Source organism: Borostomias antarcticus, assembly GCF_949987555.1.
Source record: "Borostomias antarcticus genome assembly, chromosome: 7".
NCBI lineage: Eukaryota > Metazoa > Chordata > Actinopteri > Stomiiformes > Stomiidae > Borostomias > Borostomias antarcticus.
The window spans coordinates 8524963-8532597 of NC_140240.1; positions in this window are offsets into that span (position 1 = coordinate 8524963).

Below are 7635 nucleotides of genomic sequence, written 5' to 3' on the forward strand. Positions count from 1 at the left end.
AAAGAAAGCTAAATTGTTATCACCAAACATTGTCTGGTTTTATACATTTTCAATTTTTGTGGCGTTGTCGTTAAGTGTGCGTTAACGTAGACACTTCCACTAAACTTTCACTTTCTGTTTACATACCGGTGGGCCACTTTGATTTGTTTTGTTGGATGACACAGGGCATATTTTTTGGTTTGTGCAACGTTTTTGCAATAAAAGTTCTGAAATTTAGGGATTATTTCCATGAGAGTTTAATTTTAAGAAATAAAGGCCTGCCTCTAATATAGGCCTACCTCCAATAAAGGCCTGGGGCTCTAGCTGCAGCTCAGTAAATAAAGTCCCCGGCCACTTTTAGAGGATTTACGGTACACAATCCAATATCGAGTAAAATCCCATTATCGAGTAAATCCTTAACAATCAATTAATCGATTTTCGATTAATGATTGCATCCCTAGTGTTCATTAGTGTTAGTAATTACCAGAGTGTCCAGAGCTCTCAGCTCCTCAAGCAGGAGCTTCCCAGTTGCCGTGAGGTCCAGCACTGGAGGCTGGGGAGACACAGGGGGAATCATAGATTCATTAGCCCTCCTATACAAATCCTTTACTCATCTTAATTTTCATAGAGTACTTTGTCACTTTGTTCTCAGGAAAATCTACGTTTCTGACGCCTCTAACCCCCAGCCCTGATCAGAGCAGACTTACAGGGCTCCACACGGGGATGTAGGGGACCAGTGCTCCTCCAGGGCTGAGAGGAGGCACAACCTCACATGTCTGTGAAAGAGAGAGGGAATGAATTAGAGACATCAACATACATCCTCTTAGTCTGGGGGTGACCTATAAACATAAGATGGAGGTATCTTGTCACAAGGGTGGACTATAGACTAAGCTTGGATGATAGAACCAGCTAGTGGTGTTCAGTAGTGTAAATATTACCAGACAAGAATGGTTAGTGGTGTTCAGTAGTGTAAATATTACCAGACAAGAATGAACCAGTTAGTGGTGTTCAATAGTGTAAATATTACCAAAGGAGAATGAACCAGTTAGTGGTGTTCAATAGTGTAAATATTACCAAAGGAGAATGAACCAGTTAGTGGTGTTCAGCAGTGTTAATATTACCAGAGGAGAATGAAACAGTTAGTGGTGTTCAGTAGTGTGAATATTACCAGAGGAGAATGAACCAGTTAATGGTGTTCAGTAGTGTAAATATTACCAGAGGAGAATCAAGCAGTTAGTGGTGTTCAGTAGTGTGAATATTACCAGAGGAGAATGAACCAGTTAGTGGTGTTCAGTAGTGTCAGTTATTACCAGAGGAGAATGAAGCAGTTAGTGGTGTTCAGTAGTGTGAATATTACCAGAGGAGAATGAACCAGTTAGTGGTGTTCAGTAGTGTAAATAATACCAGAGAATGAACCAGTTAGTGGTGTTCAGTAGTGTCAGTAATTACCAGAGGAGAATGAACCAGTTAGTAGTGTTCAGTATTGTAAATATTACCAGAGGAGAATGAACCAGTTAGTGGTGTTCAGTAGTGTTAGTAATTACCAGAGTGTCCAGAGGTCTCAGCTCCTCAAGCAGGAGCTTCCCAGTTGCCGTGAGGTCCAGCACTGGAGGCTGGGGAGACACAGGGGGAATCATAGATTCATTAGCCCTCCTATACAAATCCTTTACTCATCTTAATTTTCATAGAGTACTTTGTCACTTTGTTCTCAGGAAAATCTAAGTTTCTGACGCCTCTAACCCCCAGCCCTGATCAGAGCAGAGTTTCTGACCCCTCTAACCCCCAGCCCTGATCAGAGCAGAGTTTCTGACCCCTCTAAACCCCAAGCTCTGATCAGAGCAGACTTACAGGGCTCCACACAGGGATGTAGGGGACCAGTGCTCCCCCAGGGCTGAGAGGAGGCACAACCTCACATGTCTGTGAAAGAGAGAGGGAATGAATTAGAGACATCAACATACATCCTCTTAGTCTGGGGGTGACCTATAAACATAAAATGGAGGTATCTTGTCACAAGGGTGGACTATGGACTAAGCTTGGATGATAGAACCAGCTAGTGGTGTTCAGTAGTGTAAATATTACCAGACAAGAATGGTTAGTGGTATTCAGTAGTGTAAATATTACCAAACAAGAATGAACCAGTTAGTGGTGTTCAATAGTGTAAATATTACCAAAGGAGAATGAACCAGTTAGTGGTGTTCAGCAGTGTAAATATTACCAGAGGAGAATGAACCAGTTAGTGGTGTTCAGTAGTGTGAATATTACCAGAGGAGAATGAACCAGTTCGTGGTGTTCAGTAGTGTACATATTACCAGAGGAGAATTAAGCAGTTAGTGGTGTTCAGTAGTGTAAATATTACCAGAGGAGAATGAACCAGTTAGTGGTGTTCAGTAGTGTCAGTAATTACCAGAGGAGAATGAAGCAGTTAGTGGTGTTCCGTAGTGTGAATATTACCAGAGGAGAATGAACCAGTTAGTGGTGTTCAGTAGTGTGAATATTACCAGAGGAGAATGAACCAGTTAGTGGTGTTCAGAAGTGTAAATACTACCAGAGAATGAACCAGTTAGTAGTGTTCAGTAGTGTCAGTAATTACCAGAGGAGAATGAACCAGTTAGTCGTGTTCAGTAGTGTAAATATTACCAGAGGAGAATGAACCAGTTAGTGGTGTTCAGTAGTGTTAGTAATTACCAGAGTGTCCAGAGCTCTCAGATCCTCAAGCAGGAGCTTCCCAGTTGCTGTGAGGTCCAGCACTGGAGGCTGGGGAGACACAGGGGGAATCATAGATTCATTAGCCCTCCTATACAAATCCTTTACTCATCTTAATTTTCATAGAGTACTTTGTCACTTTGTTCTCAGGAAAATCTACGTTTCTGACGCCTCTAACCCCCAGCCCTGATCAGAGCAGACTTACAGGGCTCCACACGGGGATGTAGGGGACCAGTGCTCCTCCAGGGCTGAGAGGAGGCACAACCTCACATGTCTGTGAAAGAGAGAGGGAATGAATTAGAGACATCAACATACATCCTCTTAGTCTGGGGGTGACCTATAAACATAAGATGGAGGTATCTTGTCACAAGGGTGGACTATGGACTAAGCTTGGATGATAGAACCAGCTAGTGGTGTTCAGTAGTGTAAATATTACCAGACAAGAATGGTTAGTGGTGTTCAGTAGTGTAAATATTAACAGACAAGAATGAACCAGTTAGTGGTGTTCAATAGTGTAAATATTACCAAAGGAGAATGAACCAGTTAGTGGTGTTCAGCAGTGTAAATATTACCAAAGGAGAATGAACCAGTTAGTGGTGTTCAATAGTGTAAATATTACCAAAGGAGAATGAACCAGTTAGTGGTGTTCAGCAGTGTTAATATTACCAGAGGAGAATGAAACAGTTAGTGGTGTTCAGTAGTGTGAATATTACCAGAGGAGAATGAACCAGTTAATGGTGTTCAGTAGTGTAAATATTACCAGAGGAGAATCAAGCCGTTAGTGGTGTTCAGTAGTGTGAATATTACCAGAGGAGAATGAACCAGTTAGTGGTGTTCAGTAGTGTCAGTTATTACCAGAGGAGAATGAAGCAGCTAGTGGTGTTCAGTAGTGTGAATATTACCAGAGGAGAATGAACCAGTTAGTGGTGTTCAGTAGTGTAAATAATACCAGAGAATGAACCAGTTAGTGGTGTTCAGTAGTGTCAGTAATTACCAGAGGAGAATGAACCAGTTAGTAGTGTTCAGTATTGTAAATATTACCAGAGGAGAATGAACCAGTTAGTGGTGTTCAGTAGTGTTAGTAATTACCAGAGTGTCCAGAGCTCTCAGCTCCTCAAGCAGGAGCTTCCCAGTTGCCGTGAGGTCCAGCACTGGAGGCTGGGGAGACACAGGGGGAATCATAGATTCATTAGCCCTCCTATACAAATCCTTTACTCATCTTAATTTTCATAGAGTACTTTGTCACTTTGTTCTCAGGAAAATCTAAGTTTCTGACGCCTCTAACCCCCAGCCCTGATCAGAGCAGAGTTTCTGACCCCTCTAACCCCCAGCCCTGATCAGAGCAGAGTTTCTGACCCCTCTAACCCCCAAGCTCTGATCAGAGCAGACTTACAGGGCTCCACACAGGGATGTAGGGGACCAGTGCTCCCCCAGGGCTGAGAGGAGGCACAACCTCACATGTCTGTGAAAGAGAGAGGGAATGAATTAGAGACATCAACATACATCCTCTTAGTCTGGGGGTGACCTATAAACATAAGATGGAGGTATCTCGTCACAAGGGTGGACTATGGACTAAGCTTGGATGATAGAACCAGCTAGTGGTGTTCAGTAGTGTAAATATTACCAGACAAGAATGGTTAGTGGTGTTCAGTAGTGTAAATATTACCAGACAAGAATGAACCAGTTAGTGGTGTTCAATAGTGTAAATATTACCAAAGGAGAATGAACCAGTTAGTGGTGTTCAGCAGTGTAAATATTACCAGAGGAGAATGAACTGTTCAGTTTCAATGCAAACCCGTTCTTATACCCAGTCACGGCTGTGTTCGACGATACACCAGCGGTTCTATGGACCACGGGCAGACGGTGAAAACGCCGCCTTGTTGACCTCGTTGCGTAACGCGTCGGTCAAGATGACCCGCTAGGCCAGCTGCTGACATACACACACCTGGACCGTGATAGGACAGACCACACCGCCGAGGCACGCCCACCGGCCCGAGCCAGCCCAATCGCACACTACCCGGGAAAGCCCGTCTGTCAAATTGCGGCGGAGTGGGCGTGGCCTGGTTTCCCAGGCTGTCTCACGTGGCGGAGATGTGTCAAGCGCTTGAGACGCTCGGTCCCGATAGGAACGTCAGTCCGCCAAACCGGGCCAAAACAAAAACAAACCACTACTAGGACATGTTTTCACCGTCAACACACACCTGGTTCACGGATTACATGTTTCTCAGGACTCATACGTGGATAAAAAAGAAGTAGCCTAACGAAGACGAAGGATTTGGACGTGGGCTGTTGTGCGCTCGGTACGGTGGCCACCTCGGTTCTCACACTACTGAACCTCAGCTAACGTTAACGTCACAGTAGCTCGCTTGATCTGTGAATGTATTTGATTTAGAAGCGAGCCTTGTCTTCTTTTACACTAGCTATCTAAGCCAGGTTATGAATAGAGCGGTGGGAATGGTGTATTTCCAGCCATTCATTAGTTAAGCTACCTAGGTAGCACAACAGCAATCAGACAGACAATTGGTTACAGAGAGATGTCAGAATGTCAGTCTGTGTTGAGTACTGAGTGGTTATTTATGTGCATGTGTAGGAACCGAATGAGCCTGTAAACTGATGTCTGGTATCAGATTGGTACTGTAGGTGTTCATTTCAAGATTCGGTATCTGTTTATTAGCCATGTATACAGTATGATTCACATATACAAGGAATTTGACTAGGGTTAAAGCATACGCTGTTGCATATGACATAGGACAGGGCAGTGCAAAAGTACAAGAAACTGCAAACAAAATGCAGTGCAATGTACAAATTACGATATCTATTACATTGATTTATATTTGAAGTAGACTGCTGTGCTGGGTCATTACATTAGTATACAAATATAGTATGTCATATCTGTGCTGACCTGTATGTAGCTCTTTGATAAATGCGATGTGTATACAGTGTTTGGAAACCTGGAATTAATGTGTAAACTCTGCCTTATTTGACCCCGGCGTCAGTTTTATGTCATTTCAGGGCGTGGACCTAAGCCACGATCAGAATCAGACACAAGCAGACTGACCTGCTATCACATTCTGGGAGTCCAATCAGAGCAAACACACCACCATAACACACAAGCCAGGAGTAGTGTGGAACTGTGACATTGATCTAAGCAATGGTCTCAATTATTTCCCTGAATACAAGTCATCAGAGCCCATTTAGAGCCATTCATTTGTGGTTAAAGTTGCCCTCAGAGACGGACAGACAGACATGGAGAGAAGACACAGTATTGTTCTCTCTCACACTTCCTGACCTGCTCCCTCCCACGCGCTCTTCACACAGATAGTGGATCTCTCTCTCACTCTCCCTCTCTCTCCCTCTCTTTCTCTATCCCTCTCTCCCCCCTCTCTCTCCCTCTCTCTCTCTCACTCTCCCACTCCCTCTCTCTTCCTCTCTCTCCCTCTCTCTCTCCCTCTCCCTGCCTCTCTCCCTCTCTCTCTTTCCCTCTCTCTCTCTCTCTCTCCCCCTCTCCCTGCCCCTCTCTCTCTCTCTCTCTCTCCCTCTGCCTCCCCTCCTTGTCTCTACCTGTCTCTCCTTCCCTCTCTAGCCCTGCCTTTGTTCCCTCTCCCCTGGTGTGGCTGTCTAGGATTAGCCTTCCTGTTGGCGGAGGAGTCAGTGATTGTGAACATAATGTAAGTAGCTCTCTACAGCAGTCTGTTGTAAGAAAGGTCCAAGATTATCACGTGTGTGTCCTTCCTTTCAGAACTCTTGAGTGACTGACAGGGAGTCTGTGTCTTGAGTCAACGCCCAGAGAGGTGGGCTGCAACTGCAGGTGTGCTAGTGGACGCGAAGAAAGGCTCTTGGTCAAGAGAGCACTTTCTATAACCCACTGCTGTGCATGCATGCATGTATGTGTGTGTGTGTGTGTGTGTATGTGTGTGTCTGACTATCTGTGTGTGTGTGTGTGTCTGACTATCTGTGTGTGTGTGCGTGCGCGTGTGTGCGTGTGTGTGTGTGTGCGCGCGCGCGTGTGTGGTAATGACAGCACATGTACAGAACAGGTTTGACTGAGTTGGGAAGAGCTGTGTTTAGACTCTCTCTGAATAGAGAAAGCCTGTTAGTGTTACGTAATCCTGCAGTGATGGCTGACTGCTGAGAGGATAATGCTGAAGGATGTAGCCTATGTGTGCTTACAGTGTGTGTGTGTGTGTGTGCGTTTGTGCGTGTGTGTGTGTGTTTGGCCACAGGCAGGGTGTGTCTGACTGATCATATGTACTGTTCACCAGGGAGTTCGGGAGTGTGTGACTTGTCTGTCATGACTCACTGGGATGATTGCTATACCGAGAACAGAGGAGGAGGTTGGATGATCCTGAGGCAGAGGGAGAGACAGGAGAGGTAGGCTAGAAGATTGACTTGGAATAAACACTAGTGATGACCCGGAGGCACTGGTCCATTACCTGCAAAGCTATAGTTGGCACGAACTGGCGATGAGTTGGAGAGTTCAGTGCAGACCAGATATTTGATCAGGAGATGATGAGGCGAATGCAGACAGGTGTCTGTGATTGGAACAGCGCCGGCGTGAGGCGGCGAGGACGCGGCGGGCGCGCTACCATCGGCGTACGATCCGAGGTGCCGGGGACGGAGGAGCAGGAGAGGGCGAACGAACGCTCCCAGGGGAAGGGAGGCCAAGCGCCTGTGAAGAAGACGGCGCAGTAACATACAGAAAGTCAAATGCATAGTCTGGCTAGCATGGCCAGACAGTAGAACACAGCTAAACATGTGACCGCCACTGGAGGTTTGGTCCTGATGTCTGCAGTCCTCAAAAAACATTTTTTTCATATTGCGAAAATTGAAGTTGCGAAGAACCCACTGAATATAACAAACAACAGCTCTGAATCTTTGAAGCCCTTTTTCTCTGCTTAGTGATCTTGAATCTTCTTCAAATATTTGGATATTTCAGTGCATGGCACATCATTT